This window comes from Rattus norvegicus, chromosome 16 (assembly GCF_021556685.1).
Source record: "Rattus norvegicus strain SHRSP/BbbUtx chromosome 16, alternate assembly SHRSP_T2T, whole genome shotgun sequence".
In the NCBI taxonomy this organism is placed as follows: Eukaryota; Metazoa; Chordata; class Mammalia; order Rodentia; family Muridae; genus Rattus; species Rattus norvegicus.
In genome coordinates, this window is record NC_141549.1 from 63929142 (window position 1) to 63947147 (window position 18006).

The 18006-nt window shown below is 41.8% G+C and overlaps 1 protein-coding gene; it reads left to right on the forward strand.

Annotated features, from left to right (window-relative positions):
* Erich1 (glutamate-rich 1) overlaps positions 1-18006 on the forward strand; it is a gene marked incomplete at its 5' end in the record, with an annotated part of 52793804 nt that overhangs the window by 33058582 nt on the left and 19717216 nt on the right.

Consider the following 18006-nt stretch of genomic DNA (forward strand, 5'->3'; position numbering starts at 1 on the left):
TTCTTGTGCTGCTTAGGATGTGAAGTAAACGTCATCCTGTGTTGATGAAGCTAATTAAATTTACATTTGGGGTTGGTTTGGCTTTGTATTGCTTCTTTTAAATCAGTGATCCTTCACTGCGATGTTAAGCTGCTCTTGTATAGTGGGGAAGCCAGAAATATGAGCCCTTTTATATACCAAGGACATTGGCCTAACATTTAGAATCAGTGTGTGTTTAGTACCCTTTAGAAATTTATGTTCAACTGTACAAATTCATGCTGAAAATGATCAGAAGTTAGGATGTGCTTTTATGGAGCAGAGCAGGAATAATTGTGGTTCTCTGATATCAGATCCTGTGAAGGAATCCTCCCATAACACCAATGAGTGAGGGAGAAAAACAGACAAGTTTCTCTTGCACAGCAGTTGGGACAAGGGCCTCCTTGCTCCTCTCATTTGCAGACTACCCTTTACACTGGGAGCTGGGTGATGCCCCAAGTCTTTGCTCTCAATTCCCAGAGCATCCGCTAATCAGAGAAGATGCAGGTCAGAGAGCCGAGAGGCACCCAAGACCCTGTGCCCCAAGACAGCTACCAGGTCAAGCCACGCTGCTGCTGCTGCTTCTATTTCCCCTTCTCCTTCTTTTTCTTCTTCTCCTCCTCTCCTCCTCCTCCTCCTCTTCCTCCTCCTCCTCTTCTTCTGCACCTCCTCCTCCTCCTTCTCCTCCTTCTCCTCTTCCCTTTCCTCCTCCTTCTTCTTCCCCCCTCTCCTACCCCTTCCCTTTCTCTCCCTCCCCTTCTTCCTCCCCCTGGTCTTCTTCTTCTGTCTTTTGTACAAAGGAGTTTCTGTACTCAGTAAAATGAGAGATCTCTATGAGGATTAATTCAGCCCAATGAGCAAACAAGTTTTCTTCTTTTCTGCTGCCTATTTAGGGCGAAGCTCTTGTTTTAACTTTATTTTTTGTGGTTTTAGACACAGAAAGGCATTTATTCTCTTTGCCGCTCTAGCAGCTGACCCCCAGATGCAGGCCTCCACAATTCCATCAACCCCTCATCACCTTCACTTTTTAAACATCCAAATGTTTTAAGAATTTCACACAAGTACATTGTATTTACATCCCTTTCTCTCTTTCCTCTCCCTCCTCTAACTCCTTCTGTGTTACACACCCCACCCCTGCCCCAATGCCATTTACTACTTGAATTTTACACCATCGTCTTGGGGGTTGGGCAGGGACTATTCTAATTAAGGTAAAGTCTACCATTGTCTGGATAACCTTCTGAGCTTGGCATATAACAAAACGCTCACTTCATTAGCAGGGCTTCCACTTCTCTGATCTTGTCTGGGGAGTTCAGACCCTCCCCGCACACATACATCTCTACTTGCAGAATGTCACAAAGACTTAGATTACGGGTTCAACTTCCTTTCTCCTGGTAAGAACCCATTCAGCTAATACCTGAGATTCTTGAAATGCTTCCCAATGCTAACGAGGCATTTTCTTACCTTTGTTGCCTTCAGCCAATGACCTTTGCCTATCCTGGATGTTCCTACCTCTGTCCTCCAAAATATATAAACCTTGAATCATCCCAAGTAAAGTTGATCTGCCTCACGGCAGCTGTTTCCAGTGTGGTCTCTCACAGGGCTTCTGAACCCCCATCCATCATCTCTGCTCCCTTTACCCCTGGGGACTAATATAGACTGATGATCCCTAGGAGCAGGGAGGGTCACAATCTTCTATAATTATCGTTGTTAAATAAAATATGATGACTTTATGGAAGCCAAAGACCAAAAACCAGCCCCTTCCCAGGTTCTATGAGCTGCTCATTTTGTCAGTTTGACACACACTAGAGTCATCTGGAAAAGGGGAACCTCAAAAGAGATAATGGCCTGTGGGCATGTCTGGGTACATGTAGACCTGTAGACATGTAGACATGTAGTCAGGTAGTCATGTAGTCATGTAGGCATGTCTGGGTGCATTTTCTTCATTGTTGACTGATGTAGAGGGTTCAGCCCCCTGTGAGTGGTGCTACCCTGACGCAGGTGGTCCTGGAAGGTAAAAGAAACTGGACTGACAGCCTCACTATGTGCTTCAGCTCCTGCCTCCAGGTTTCCGCCTTGAGCTCATGCTGTGGTTTCTCTCAATAATGGACTGTAACTTGTAAGTCAAACAAAACAAAACAAAAAAAAGTTTTCCTGTTTTTGGTGGTGTTATTCATCACACGAAAAGAAAACAATCTGGGACCACCCATAACGAGACAGCAGCAAGGCCTGCATTTATTCACTTTCCTTTACAGAGTGAAGTACTCTTTAGCTTCACTCCAATAAACTATTACCTTTTAAAAATCATTTCTTGATTTTTTTTCCCCAATGTAATATTTTATTGATTGCTTTGGAGTTCCATACAATGCACTCTGCTCTCAATCACCTCCCATTCCTCCCAGGTCCACCCTCCCACCCTTGCACTCTCCCTTCAGAAAAAAGAAAAGAATATGCCAAGACCAATTTGTGTTGCCCGTATATTCTTTGGAGCATGGTCAAACTCCCATTGGCTAGCCCCTTAAAGAGGCCGAAGTTTTTCAACTCTCCTCTGCCAGAAGTCAATAGCTGGGAACAGCTAGAGTTCTGCATCGTTGTCAGAATGTTTAAGGAAGGACTCTCTTCAATATCTACCTGTCTGGGGGAATATCTACCTTCTCTGGGAGGGAAGTCACAGGAGCCTTCAATGTCTCTCTTTCTCAATGGAGTCAGCAATCATTGATATCACTACCAAAGACGTTTCCTTGCCCATAACAGCCAATGGCAGCAGAAACCATAGATATTCACATGACCTTTGGGAGTAGCAGGGAACACAAACCTCAACATGGCCTCTGGTAACAACATTGTGTGTTAGCTCCAGAAGAAACTCGGGACAAATGGCTATCTGTGCTGCTTAGTAGCTTACCAAAGTGTATGCTAGCATCCAGGCTCCTCAGTATCACAAATACTGTTACTGAGTCCATGCTGGCATTCTACAGAGTCCATGCTGGCATTCTACAGAGTCCATGTTGTTGGCATCCTACAGAGTCCATGTTGGTATCCTGATGCTTATTTGCTATTCTTACCCTGTTTCTACCCTAAATTTCTTCAGTTTATGGGCTTCCCTCTCCTCAGCTTCTCATTCTGTTTTTTTTTTTTTTTTTTTTTTTTTTTTTATTAACTTGAGTATTTCTTATATACATTTCGAGTGTTATTCCCTTTCCCGGTTTCCGGGCAAACATCCCCCTCCCCCCTCCCCTTCCTTATGGGTGTTCCTCTCCCAACCCTCCCCCCATTGCCGCCCTCCCTTCTCATTCTTTTATAACACTGCTGTTTTGGCTATATGTTCTCTTGGCCCCTCTCCCTTGGTTTTCCCCTCCCCCACTCTCTTGCTCTCTCTGTCTCTCTTTCTCTCTGTCTCTCTCTGTCTGTGTCTGTGTCTCTGTCTCTCTCTCTCTCTCTCTCTCTCTCTCTCTCTCTCTCTCTCTCTCTGACTTCTCCTCCTCTCTCCTGGCCCTATCAAGTCTGCCAGCCCTGTTCAGTCTACTACTTTCTCTCTCTGCTCTGGATTCCTCCAGATGCCTCTGGCTGTACTCTCCCTCATGTCTACAATAAAAACCTTCTCCTCAGTAATATATACCCTGAAGTAGGCATGTTCTCAATTTATACATAGTTAATGAGCATTTGCTGTACAATCAGCCTCAGGAGAACATTTTTGTTCAAACACATGGGTGGGTCAGGGACTCAGGTCATTGGGTCTGTGTCTTTACATGCTGAGCATATATATTAATTCTCCGTTCATTTGACTCTGACAATCGCCATACTTGACCTAGTCATTTGGGAACACTTAAGGTACACGAATTTCTGCTTGTCAGTTATTTGCAGAGGGTTTGTGCACAGAAAGCAATGAAATACTCTGAACAGCTGTATGGTTAGTTCCTAGAAGCTAGAAATATTTTAATTGCAAACTTCCAAAAATATTTCTTTCCTGGAAAGAATAGAACATGGTTCTCAAATTTAGATAGATCTTTTCAGTATCTAAAGTATGAGTAGGCAGAGGTACATTAGTAATTTAATTAAAAAATAATGTGAACTTGGGACTGCAGAGATGGCTCAGTGGTTAAGAGCATAGAGTACTCTTACAAGGGATCCAGATTTGGTTCCCAGCATTCATGTGGTGATTTACAACCTTACCCCTATGCCGCCGGTGCCAGGCACGAGAGCTGGCCCAGCAGTTCACCCAAATCAGGTGAGCTGCTCCTGCTCACAGGCTGCAGCACTTGGGAGAACCAGTCCTACACATTGCCTGGGGACCACAGTAGAGCTGGTACTGGTAACGGGAGCAGGAGAGAGCTGTCGCCAAAGGCACGAGCATAGGAGAGCTGGACCTGGCACTTGTTGGCAGTGCAGTCATGGCAGTGCACCCCATCACCTCACCCCAGCCACCGATTACCTATGGCAACTGGGAGAGCTGGTCTTGAGGTCTTGAAAGCAGGAGTGCTGGCTCCTCCCCTCAGAGGCTGCAGCATTTGGGATGAGAAAAATTCATTAAAACTAAAAATGTCTATTTACATATTGAATTACGTCCATTATGCTTTTTGGCAAATAGTTAAGATTATGTATGATTCCTTGTGGCATTTTTTCCAGAGATCCTTATTGTTATCTCACCCGCCTCCCCCTTCTTCTGTATTATGAAAACCATGGATAATAACATGAAAAGGTCAGAGTAAGGACCTCCAAAATTCCCTCTTTATAGGAGAACTGGGCAACTACAAAAGTGATTTTTTTTAATGCTTTGGACATCACTCAAAGATCTGTAAGACTGTGGGTGGCTTTTTTTTTTAATGTCTTCATCTTATTTAAAACAAGCTTTGTGGTTAGAGAGTACTTTCTGCTCTTCCAAAGGACCAGGGTCCAATTCCCAGTACCTATATGGTGGCTCACAATACCCTGTAAGCCCAGTTACAGAAGTTACAGTTACAGAATACCTAGTTCTGTTCCTCTGAAGGCACCAGGAACACATGTGGCACTCAGATGGGCATGCAGACAAGACACATGCAGACACACAATAAAATAACCTTTTTAAAGAAAAACAAAAGTAAGCCTTAAGACATTTATTTGAGTGTGACCTGGTACTTGCTTCCACTTGCAATAACCTTGCAAACTGTTGCCTTCCTCTTTCCAGACTTGCTCCCTTCTTCATCCCTTGGAAAAGCTCTCAGGAAGGAGGCTCCCCACAGCGCTGAGCCTCCTCTCTGAGGACCAGCATCACATCCCAACTGGCACTTGACAGCTAAGGAAGAAGCAGAGAGGGCACTTCGCTTCTCTGCAGCCCCAGGAGTGCTGGCAGGCTCCTGAGAAGCCCTTGGCAACAGCGGACGTGCCGTCCCACCCAGTTCCAGAGCATGCTAGTGAGGAACGGAGCCCTGGCAGTAGGAGGCTTTCCTGAGGCTCATGCTGTGCTAATACAGCAGGCAGGGGCTGGGCATTGTGATATAAAGTATTGTGCATTTGAGTAAGGAATGTGAAGAGATCTAATTCGGTGTCTTTTTTCCCTCGGGGACATAGGTGGAAAGCTACCCTGCAAAATCACCCTGTGCTGGGGTATGTTGTCTTCGTGATTGCCACGGTGGGTGGCTGTTGCAGTAAAAATTAAAAAGGCAGTAGAACCGGTTCCTGCAGGTACCCTGGTAGTCACTAGTCACAAAGAGCCATTGGAACCAGCACTAATTCATCTCTGATTATTATTCCTCCCAGCGGCTCTCTGCTAGCCTCGAACTCTCTGCCACCCAGTAAAATAATGACTCAACAAATTGTAACCCAACATTCAGATTTATATGTTAAATTCTCAATCCACAATACATCCACAGAATGAATTCACTGTCAATTAATAAAGATAAAAACCGCCCACCTAGACAAGATAAAATTGACCTAGTCTGCCTGGATCTGGATCATCCTGCTTTGTTGTCTCCATCTTGATTTCTCCTGCTTCTCCTCATTGTCCTCTCTCCTTCCTAGACTCCCCTCACCCCCCGCATACCCTTCCTTCTCATCCAATGATAGGTTTCGCCTTATCCTGGACCCGCCTTGCTGCGTAATGACATCATCCTACAGGTGGCTGTCTTGGTAAAGTTCTTGTTAAGGAGCAAGGGTTATGACCCGTACTTTCCTGGTCAGTTGACTCCATCTCTTTCATGGCTGGCAGACCAAACACCAGGGGTAAAGGGAGGGTGGAGGGAAGGCACCTATCGAATGGCAGTCATGGAGTAAAACGGAGTAGCAGAGAGCCAAACCTTAAAAACACACCTTTGCCAACTGACTTCCTCCAACCAGGGCCCATCTTTTAGGGTTCCACCAGCTTCCAAGAAACTGTTTGCATTCTGTGTTACCCAGATGGTAGCCCCATAACCATCACTGGGTTAAAGCACTGATTACACCAGAGTCTGTATATCTATTTGTCTTCCGAGACACTCCAACAGACACACCTAGAGGTGAGCTTTACTACTTTTCTAGGCATCTTAATCCAGTCAGGTTGGCACTTAACACTATATATCAAAGGCTGGGGAGACCGCTCATTCTGTTAAGGGCTTACCTTGCAAACAAGACTTAAGTTCAACCCCCATAATCTGACAAAAAATAGTCAAGCATGGAGGCTCACTCTTGTGGTCTAAACATTGGGGAGGTGAAGTTAGGCTGATCCTTGAGGTGACCAGGTAGTGCTATGTTCATTGGTAACTTGCCAGTCTACTCAACAAGTTCATGACTTATGAGAGACCCTGTCTCATAAAACCTATGGATGGTATTGGAGGAATCATGTCCAAGTTACCTTATGACCTCTACATGCATGGGCGTGCACACACACACACACACACACACACACACACACACACAGACAGACACAAACACACACACACTCTTATGCATCACAGGCTGAGTGTTCCCAGTTCACAAAACCAGGGACCAAGTAGGTGATGGCAGTGAACCCCAAGCTCCAGCCATGCAGAGTTTCTCATGGGGACATTCAGTGTCTACATCATTCTAGTTCACTCCAGATGAATGAGGCAATGGGGAATAACCTCCACTCGCTCACTGCCTGCTTATTGTGAATATCCTTGACATTTTCCTGGCCCTGAAAGATTAATTGTGGTTTAAGGACTGGCTAAGTGTGTGGAGAACTTAGAGACCTAGGGCAAACAAAACAAAAACAAAACTCGTCTGACAGCAGTTAGAGTCCATGCATGCATTTCCATGGAATCACATGCCAATGGCACGCAACCAAGCTAGAAAAGGCAGAGAGAAGACTCATCTCTTGCACTGAATCCTAAAGAACGGAGGAAGTCATTCAAGGAAGAACTGCATAGAATAAAGACATTCTAGGCAGAAATCACTCTGTGATTAAGTATACGGTCTGGAGAATAGTGACCAGGTAGTGCTATGTTCGTTTCCAAGGTAGATAAATAGGTGTCAAGCTCTGAGACAGAGTTTTCAAAGGAAATTCTCTATCGGGGCATTTACCAAATGCCACTGTACAAAGCAAAGGGCATGAGCAGATTGATAAGGTTGTTCTCTGTCCTCAGTGAACTCCAGTTAGCAAGTGTCATCTATAAAGAGGCAGGTGCTGGGATAACGGTTAGAACACAGTGTTACAGAAACAAGAATGGAGTGCTTATTTGTGACTAAGCAGGTCAAGAAGTCTTCACAGTGAAAGATTTTTTTTTCAAGTATTAAATAGAACAGGAAAAGACCGTTTATTCATTTTGCCAAGATGCTTGAATTCGTCTGCACTTATTTTAGTTTGCCTTATTTTTGAGACGTGTCGGTTGCTGACATGCTTATAAATTAGATGTTAATTAATGAAGTGAAAACGGTTCAGGAAGGCGATGAAGTCCTACTTTAGAGTGACTTGGTAGAAATGAGCTCTCTACCAAAGTCAAGTTATGCAAATCAGACAGATTGCTTTTCTAATAGCAAGAGAACTGAAGTGTTCTGCTGCTGCTATTGAAATATGTTACAAACATCTAGCCAAAGTGAGTACCCGCAGTGTCAACTTTATACTGAGATAATATACACTGTATAATATACATCTCAAGGCCCTTTTCAGACATAATTTTCTTCTCATTGCTTTCTTCTCTGAGAACAAATTCAAGTTTGGTTGATATTTCTCTGTTTTGGTTTTATTCTTGCTCTAAAAAAATACATTTTCATCAAGTGTAATTGTCATAACTGTGGGGATCTTCAACTAATATGCACATTACATTTATGCTACATGAATCAAAGTAGAAGACATTTTCATAAGTTAGAAGGCTCCCCCGTGAGCTCTCCCAGTTCATATCCAACCCTGTTAAGACATTACCGTCCTGGTTTCTGCCGCTGTCAACTATTAATAGTTTTGAACTTTAAATGAATGGAACGCTGAGGGCATCCTGCTCTATCCATACTGTGTCTCTCAGCCATGTCCTATACAATGCCTTCCTTTTCATTTAAAAAAATTCCATATATGCCAAACAAACCAATCCTCCTTCTTGATTTTTCTTTTTGTTTATTGATATATGTATCATTATAATATCGTCAATACATTATGATATACATCAACACATTGTGTCATTAAGTAGCCAAGACTCCTCTTAAACTTTTTTATGCGGCTCGCACTAGCTTTGAAATCTTAATCCCTCTGCCTTAGCTTCTCCAGCTTTGGATGGTAAGCCTGCACCACCTTGCCAAGCTACTTACACGGACTGATGAACAGATGCTCGTTTGAGACCACGTGAATGGATCTTGAGCTGAGTCGATAGCTCCGTCAGTAAAATGCTTTCCTTGAAATCATAAGAACTTTAGTTTGATCCTTTAGAAGCCCATTAAAGAAAAAAAAGAAAACTAGACATAGTCGCACAAGCTTATAATCTCAGCCAGGAGGAGGTGGTGATGGGTAGATCTCTGGGACCTGCTGGCTAGATAGTCTAGCCAACTTCGTGACTTCCAAGTCAATGAGACACTGTTTCAAAACACATGAGCAGTGCCAAGGTTGTTCTCTGGCCTCCATATACACAAATGCTATACAAATAGTTGTTCTAGCATATTGCTTAGGAAAAATGGGAAGAAAAAGTATATACATGATTAACATGCATGCCATTCCCTTCTTAGTATTTTCCAGACGCAATTGGTTGAACTCTCAGGTATGGACCTAGAGACAGGGGGCATCAACTGAAGATTTCTTTAGTGGATGTAGACACTTATTTCTCTAGAGAAACAGGAATTCTGGGTAATAGAATCAGAGGATTTCAGGCACTTTGTAAATTATAACTGAACGTCTTGTCAAATCCATTTAAATGTATCACTGCCGTATGAGAGACTTGGAACTGTGAATTTTCTTGCAATAAACACTTGTACGATATTTCTTATGGCATAATTTGCATTTCCTTGGTCGCTAGCTGGCTGTGAGCTATCTCAGAGCATTGTTGGCCATTTTGAATGTCTCCTTGTGACATATTGTTTAAATCTGCCCCCTTTTTGGCTTAAAAAATAAAATATTTATTTGCATGTAGGCGACATATACATGCTGACTTGCATGTGGTGGTCAGAGAACAAGCTGGGGATATCACTTCTCTCCTTTAACCATGAGGGTTCACAGATCAAACTTGGCTTCCCAAGCTTGGCAGCAAGTGTTTTAACCTAGTGATCCATCTTGAAAGCTTTCAAGTCTGTACTCCCTGCCCCTCACCTTCGGAAGATGTACACTGAGTCGTCCATATTTTTAGCAGACTATGAGATTTCTGTTTTTAAGGTGACTCCTGTGGCAGAGTGTGTCACGATGCCTTTCCCCAGTCTTTCCTGTGCCTCTTATTCTTTAACGGTATCTGTCTCCTTTGTTGAACATAAGTTCTCAATTTTAATGAGCTTCAAATGTTTCCCCTTTTTTTTTTCTGTACCAAGTACATTCTGTGACCTTTAGAGGAACTTGGTCTTCCCAAAGGAAATCTTTTCACAAAATGAAAACAAACTATTCATAGTTTTCACAGAACCCTTAACCCTGCACAGATGTGTATTTATTAATTTATACTGGCCTTGAGAGGCACTGGCTGTTCCAGTACACGTTCATAAAACACCCCATTGACAACTACACCCCCGAAATTAACTCTCAAATACTAGTGTTGGGGTAGTGAATTCTGAGTCATCTGACAAAGAGTTTAAACTTTAGGGTAACTTACTCAGAAATAACTTATGTTTTAGAACTATATGTGTATATGTATATATTAAATGAATATTTTATTATTTATTTATACTGATATTTATGGATTTAGTGATGGGGGAAAGTCCTGAGAATGAAAGAAGAACGTGGGAGCTAAGTGTGCTGGTACACACATACCTGTCATCTCAGCATGTGGGGAGCAGAGGAGTACAAGTTCAAAGCCAGCCAGACTAGAAAAACTACAAATGTTTTAGAAACACCACAGTGACTCAGTTACTGTCAAATTTGTTTTTTAACAGTTAATGCGATGCCTAATTTCAAAGGCTAACAAATTCATGGGGGTTCAGCTTGGTAAAATGTTTGCTTGCCATGCAGATGAAGCCTTACTTAGGTTCAATACCAAGCACCCCTACAAACCAAAACCTGTCAATTATACAAGCAAGAATATGAAGATTCATTATCCAAGAAATATGTTTAATATTTTCATGCTACAATTAACAAGGCAATGATACAGTTATATATGTTTGTATATTTAGGTTGATGTCAATATGCAGGTGAGGGCTGGCACCTGTTAGGTCAAGGCCATGATTGGACAGTGAAAAAACAAGGCAGGGACAAAGCTTTTGTAAGGTGGGAAAGAAGGAATCAAGATGGAGACAGAGAAGGATGACCCAGATCCGGGTGGTCCTGAATTGTCAAGGTAGCTGGGATGGATTTCTGTTGGTAATTTATCCAGGTGGGCGGTTTATATCCTTATCAATTGGTTGTGAGTTTATTGTGTGGATGTATCGTGGACTGAGAATTTAACATATAAATCCGATTGTTGAGTTGCAGTTTGTTGAGTCTTGGTTGTAATGGGTTGTTGGGGGTTTATATCATAACTATTAGGGGGCAGATGTTGAGAATGTAAACAGAGCAGCAGCAGAGAGTTACAAGAGGGTAGCTGCCGCTGGGACCAGGGGGTGGATGTTGGGAATGTGAGCAGATCCATAGGAAGAGAGCCCCGAGATAGGAAGTCTCTATATGAAACCGGCTTGGCAACAACCCACCTGAGTCAGACAGTGCATTGGGGGCAGCGTGGAGCTGCTGAGATAAATTAGCTCTAATTCCAATGGTTTGCTGGAGCACTAGCGGAAGCTACCGCCAGGGTACACACAGGAACCTGTCGTACTGTTTTTATTTTTACCACAACCTGTATATGAAACACATTTCAAGTAATCAGTCATACTGAAACCCAATTACTTAATGTAAAAAAATTAAAGCTGGAAAAAGTATAGATATCTGAACCTTGGGTAGTAAGATACCTTCATTCCCATAAGATTTAGCTTTTTGTGGGGGATATATATGATATATATATATCATATATATATATATTATAGAGGGGGGGAGAGAGAGAAATTGATGAGGTACTGAATACACTGCTTGAGGATGTCCCCTCAGTACCCAGATAAAATTATTCTTAATTTTGAGAATCTGTTGGATATCAACCTTTCCCATTTTTCTATGATTATTCTGGGGGAAAAACCTTGACCTATGTATGAATAACAAGCTTCCTTGTTTTAAACTTTCTTTTTAAATCCTTTATGAACATTTTTTTGTTGACCCAAAAATTGACGCAATGAAAGATTACAAATGCATTGACAGAGTGGGGGGGAGAGAGCAGTTGGCTAAAGATGAAGGCAGTTGGCTTCTTTGGGGTGGACACAGGCTTAGGAAGCTTGGCATGAACATAAAACGGTGCTGGATGGTGATGGGGAGGAATTAGGTCTCTACATCTGCCTCTTCTTCCCCATAGCGACAGAGATTCATAACTTCCAGTTATTTTTGGCTTAATGTTTTACTCATACTGTACTAGCTTTTCTAATACTGGAAGGTGCTATAATTGCTGCTGGAGGAGCGAAGTAGTCACCAGTCTTACGCAATCTGACTCCTATGAACTACAGCCTGACACCATGCACCCACTGGTACAAAAATTGCACAAGTGTTATAGGCGCAACCAACTTTCTGATTGAAGAACCAACTGTTATTCTGCTTCACTTATTCCTATTATTGTTTTGTTTTCCATTTTTTTTGAGACCCGGTCTTGTGTGACAAAACCCTACCTGTCCTGGTTTGTAGACCAGGCTGCCCTTGACTGCACAGTGATCTGCCGGTCACTGCCTTCTGAGCGCTGGGATTAAAGGTGGGCACCACCACTCCCGGCCCCTTCAATCAACTTGTGATGACTTATAATTAAACCCATTAAATAAGCACACCATTCAATCCTCCTCAGAGCTTTCTTCAGTAGATGATGATTAACACAGAAACTCACAACTGATCAAGGTGCAGAACATGAAAGACCATGCAATGCTCAGCCTTATGTGGGACATGATATCGAATCCCCTCTACCCATGGCTCAGGAATCAAGGCAGAAGAGGAAGTGAAAGATTATAAGGACTGTCAGTGATGAATAACTACAAGGAAACAGTGTTTATTGGACTTAGCAGTGCAACAGCAGTTAACACGACATGCACAAGACACGCATAGGCTCAGGCCAGACACACTCCAGCATGGAGAAGGGACGTGGCATAAACTCCCATCCCTAGTTAGGACATATCGGCAGTTGATAGCTGCTGGTAAAGAGTCAATCTTCTTTGGAGGTGCAGGTTCCGCTGGACAGATTATCCTACAGCAAAAGCCACACAGCTAAAGAAAGTTTATGAGCAGCATAAACTCTATTTGACTTATTTTTTAAAAAGAGGACACTTCTGGTCAGGAAATGGTGGGTGAATCTGACAGGAGGGAAGAGAAGGGATCAGTATGAGGAAAGTGCATTGTGCAAAATTCTCAAAGAACTAATAAAATGAGGAAAAAATTCACTTAGGATCATCCTTACCTAGGAAGCCACAACTGTAAAAGTGATAATGACTGTAAATACACACACACACACACACACACACACACACACACACACACACACACACAATCTACATTCTGGAATACAATCTTGTATCTGAATAAATATTTTATACTGTTAAAAATCCTAATAAAATGTGGAGTTCAGTACACTCTATTGTTGGGACTGTTCATTCTTTTTATTCAGTACAGTTCATTCTGTTCTGTTCAGAGCAGAACCAAAGCTCAAATACCAGGGAACACCATCAATTAGATGTCCCTATGGACACTAGCACAGTAATTGTCCTGGACTTGAAGCAAAACCCAGGTGAGCTGCTCCTCTTCAGTTCTTACAGATGCTTGGGTTTCCAAGGCAACCAAATCTTCAACATGTTTCTTTCTACTATACTTTTCGAGAAACTTTGCAACTAATTATTGAACAGCATGCTCACCAGAGCAATTCTGATAACTGATATAGATCTGTTTACGACAGAAAAAATAAAGAACTATGGAGAGAGCAATCTGAGCTGAAGCAATTATGCATTATTCATTAAAGGAAGACTTATTTCTAGCATCATGTGCTAGACTTGTCAATCCTGCTAAATTAATTTTACTCTTAATTCCTTTTCAAGGGGGTAGACTTAGTTCTTTTCTACATTGTATCAGACATAAATCCTATTATAAGATTGTTTTCAGTAGTCTTAATTTTAAAAAGACATTTTTATTAAACAGAAAAAAAATTGGGACTTTAAGTTTCTATCCATGGAAAGGAAGAAATGGGGAATAAGTGTGTGTGTGTGTGTGTGTGTGTGTGTGTGTGTGTATGATGAGTGTTTTAGGAGTGTATATGTATGTGTATATGTGTATGATTGTGTATGTATGTGTGTATGTGTGTATGTATGTGTGTTTATAGATGTGTTTATGTGTATGTGTGCATGTGTGTATATATATGTATGTATATGTGTGTATGTATATGTGTTTATAGGTGTGTGTATATCTATATGTGTGTGTAGTGTGTGTGTGATATGAGTATTGTGGCATGTGTTCTCTTGAGACACAACGATAGAGTTTAGGGGAGAATAAATTTTCAAGAAAATTGAAGTGACAATTGTCATTTCAAGAAGACAGATCTTATTTCTAGGGTTGCTTAAAACTTAGCATAGTAAGTTATTAGGAATATGGGTATCTGAAATTCTCCCATCATTTCCCAGGCTGAGGGCAGATAGGCAGACATAAATGCTTTTATGATCTTTCATGGTGTTCCCTGAGCCTGAGATGTGGAGGTCATGTTGTAAATGTTCAGCTGGGGATAGGGACACCCCATACCAACTGATACCTTATTGTTTCCACATGGAGGTGCCCAGCACAGGTGGAAAGGGTAAGTGAGTTATTCTCGACTGAGATCTGAAATCATTTGCTTATTTACTATTTTTGATGTGCAGTAACCAGTATTTGTTCTGGTTCATTAGCTCTCTGAGAACGCTAGAGAAAGTGCAAGGAAGACATTCTCCACCGTCCATAATGATGTACAAAGCTGGCTGTTTACAAATCAAACATTCCAAAGGTTATCTTCTGTGATGGTTAATCCTGAATATCACCTAGATGGGATTTGGGATATTCCCTGCTGTGATGGACTGTTTACCCTAGAACTGTAAACAAACAAACAAACAAAAAAGCTCTTCTTTCCTTAAGTTGTTTTGGTCAGGAAATGTGTTGCAGCAACAAAACAACTAATGTACCTTCTTCCATTATTTAAGTGGTGTTGGGGCTCTACTCTCTTTGTCAGAGCTAATGTTCTTGCCTGAGGATACAACATGATTGTCTTCTCAAAAGTCTGAGTCTATGGATCCTTCTTTCCCATATTAGCTTTTTTTTATTTATTTATTTATTTTTTTTATTAACTTGAGTATTTCTTATATACATTTCGAGTGTTATTCCCTTTCCCGGTTTCCGGGCAAACATCCCCCTCCCCCCTCCCCTTCCTTATGGGTGTTCCCTTCCCAACCCTCCCCCCATTGCCGCCCTCCCCCCATAGACTAGTTCACTGGGGGTTCAGTCTTAGCAGGACCCAGGGCTTCCCCTTCCACTGGTGCTCTTACTAGGATATTCATTGCTACCTATGAGGTCAGAGTCCAGGGTCAGTCCATGTATAGTCTTTAGGTAGTGGCTTAGTCCCTGGAAGCTCTGGTTGCTTGGCATTGTTGTACTTTTGGGGTCTCGAGCCCCTTCAAGCTCTTCCAGTTCTTTCTCTGATTCCTTCAATAGGGGACCTATTCTCAGTTCAGTGGTTTGCTGCTGGCATTCGCCTCTATGTTTGCTGTATTCTGGCTGTGTCTCTCAGGAGCGATCTACATCCGGCTCCTGTCGGTCTGCACTTCTTTGCTTCATCCATCTTGTCTAATTGGGTGGCTGTATATGTATGGGCCACATGTGGGGCAGGCTCTGAATGGGTGTTCCTTCAGTCTCTGTTTTAATCTTTGCCTCTCCCTTCCCTGCCAAGGGTATTCTTTTTCCTCATTTAAAGAAGGAGTGAAGCATTCACATTTTGATCATCCGTCTTGAGTTTCCTTTGTTCTAGGGATCTAGGGTAATTCAAGCATTTGGGCTAATAGCCACTTATCAATGAGTGCATACCATGTATGTCTTTCTGTGATTGGGTTAGCTCACTCAGGATGATATTTTCCGGTTCCAACCATTTGCCTACGAATTTCATAAACTCGTTGTTTTTGATAGCTGAGTAATATTCCATTGTGTAGATGTACCACATTTTCTGTATCCATTCCTCTGTTGAAGGGCATCTGGGTTCTTTCCATTTTCTGGCTATTATAAATAAGGCTGCGATGAACATAGTGGAGCACGTGTCTCTTTTATATGTTGAGGCATCATTTGGGTATATGCCCAAGAGAGGTATAGCTGGATCCTCAGGCAGTTCAATGTCCAATTTTCTGAGGAACCTCCAGACTGATTTCCAGAATGGTTTTACCAGTCTGCAATGCCACCAACAATGGAGGAGTGTTCCTCTTTCTCCACATCCTCGCCAGCATCTGCTGTCACCTGAGTTTTTGATCTTAGCCAATCGCACTGGTGTGAGGTGAAATCTCAGGGTTGTTTTGATTTGCATTTCCCTTATGACTAAAGATGTTGAACATTTCTTTAGGTGTTTCTCAGCCATTCGGCATTCCTCAGCTGTGAATTCTTTGTTTAGCTCTGAACCCCATTTTTTAATAGGGTTATTTGTTTCCCTGCGGTCTAACTTCTTGAGTTCTTTGTATATTTTGGATATAAGGCCTCTATCTGTTGTAGGATTGGTAAAGATCTTTTCCCAATCTGTTGGTTGCTGTTTTGTCCTAACCACAGTGTCCTTTGCCTTACAGAAGCTTTGCAGTTTTATGAGATCCCATTTGTCGATTCTTGATCTTAGAGCGTAAGCCATTGGTGTTTTGTTCAGGAAATTTTTTCCAGTGCCCATGTGTTCCAGATGCTTCCCTAGTTTTTCTTCTATTAGTTTGAGTGTGTCTGGTTTGATGTGGAGGTCCTTGATCCACTTGGACTTAAGCTTTGTACAGGGTGATAGGCATGGATCGATCTGCATTCTTCTACATGTTGCCCTCCAGTTGAACCAGCACCATTTGCTGAAAATGCTATCTTTTTTCCATTGGATGGTTTTGGCTCCTTTGTCAAAAATCAAGTGACCATAGGTGTGTGGGTTCATTTCTGGGTCTTCAATTCTATTCCATTGGTCTATCTGTCTGTCTCTGTACCAATACCATGCAGTTTTTATCACTATTGCTCTGTAATACTGCTTGAGTTCAGGGATAGTGATTCCCCCTGAAGTCCTTTTATTGTTGAGGATAGCTTTAGCTATCCTGGGTTTTTTGTTATTCCAGATGAATTTGCAAATTGTTCTGTCTAACTCTTTGAAGAACTGGATTGGTATTTTGATGGGGATTGCATTGAATCTGTAGATTGCTTTTGGTAAAATGGCCATTTTTACTATATTAATCCTGCCAATCCATGAGCATGGGAGATCTTTCCATCTTCTGAGGTCTTCTTCAATTTCTTTCCTCAGTGTCTTGAAGTTCTTATTGTACAGATCTTTTACTTGCTTGGTTAAAGTCACACCGAGGTACTTTATATTATTTGGGTCTATTATGAAGGGTGTCGTTTCCCTAATTTCTTTCTCGGCTTGTTTCTCTTTTGTATAGAGGAAGGCAACTGATTTATTTGAGTTAATTTTATACCCAGCCACTTTGCTGAAGTTGTTTATCAGCTTTAGTAGTTCTCTGGTGGAACTTTTAGGATCACTTAAATATACTATCATATCATCTGCAAATAGTGATATTTTGACCTCTTCTTTTCCAATCTGTATCCCTTTGATCTCCTTTTGTTGTCTGATTGCTCTGGCTAGAACTTCAAGAACTATATTGAATAAGTAGGGAGAGAGTGGGCAGCCTTGTCTAGTCCCTGATTTTAGTGGGATTGCTTCAAGTTTCTCTCCATTTAGTTTAATGTTAGCAACTGGTTTGCTGTATATGGCTTTGACTATGTTTAGGTATGGGCCTTGAATTCCTATTCTTTCCAGGACTTTTATCATGAAGGGGTGTTGAATTTTGTCAAATGCTTTCTCAGCATCTAATGAAATGATCATGTGGTTCTGTTCTTTCAGTTTGTTTATATAATGGATCACGTTGATGGTTTTCCGTATATTAAACCATCCCTGCATGCCTGGGATGAAGCCTACTTGATCATGGTGGATGATTGTTTTGATGTGCTCTTGAATTCGGTTTGCCAGAATTTTATTGAGTATTTTTGCGTCGATATTCATAAGGGAAATTGGTCTGAAGTTCTCTTTCTTTGTTGTGTCTTTGTGTGGTTTAGGTATAAGAGTAATTGTGGCTTCGTAGAAGGAATTCGGTAGTGCTCCATCTGTTTCAATTTTGTGGAATAGTTTGGATAAT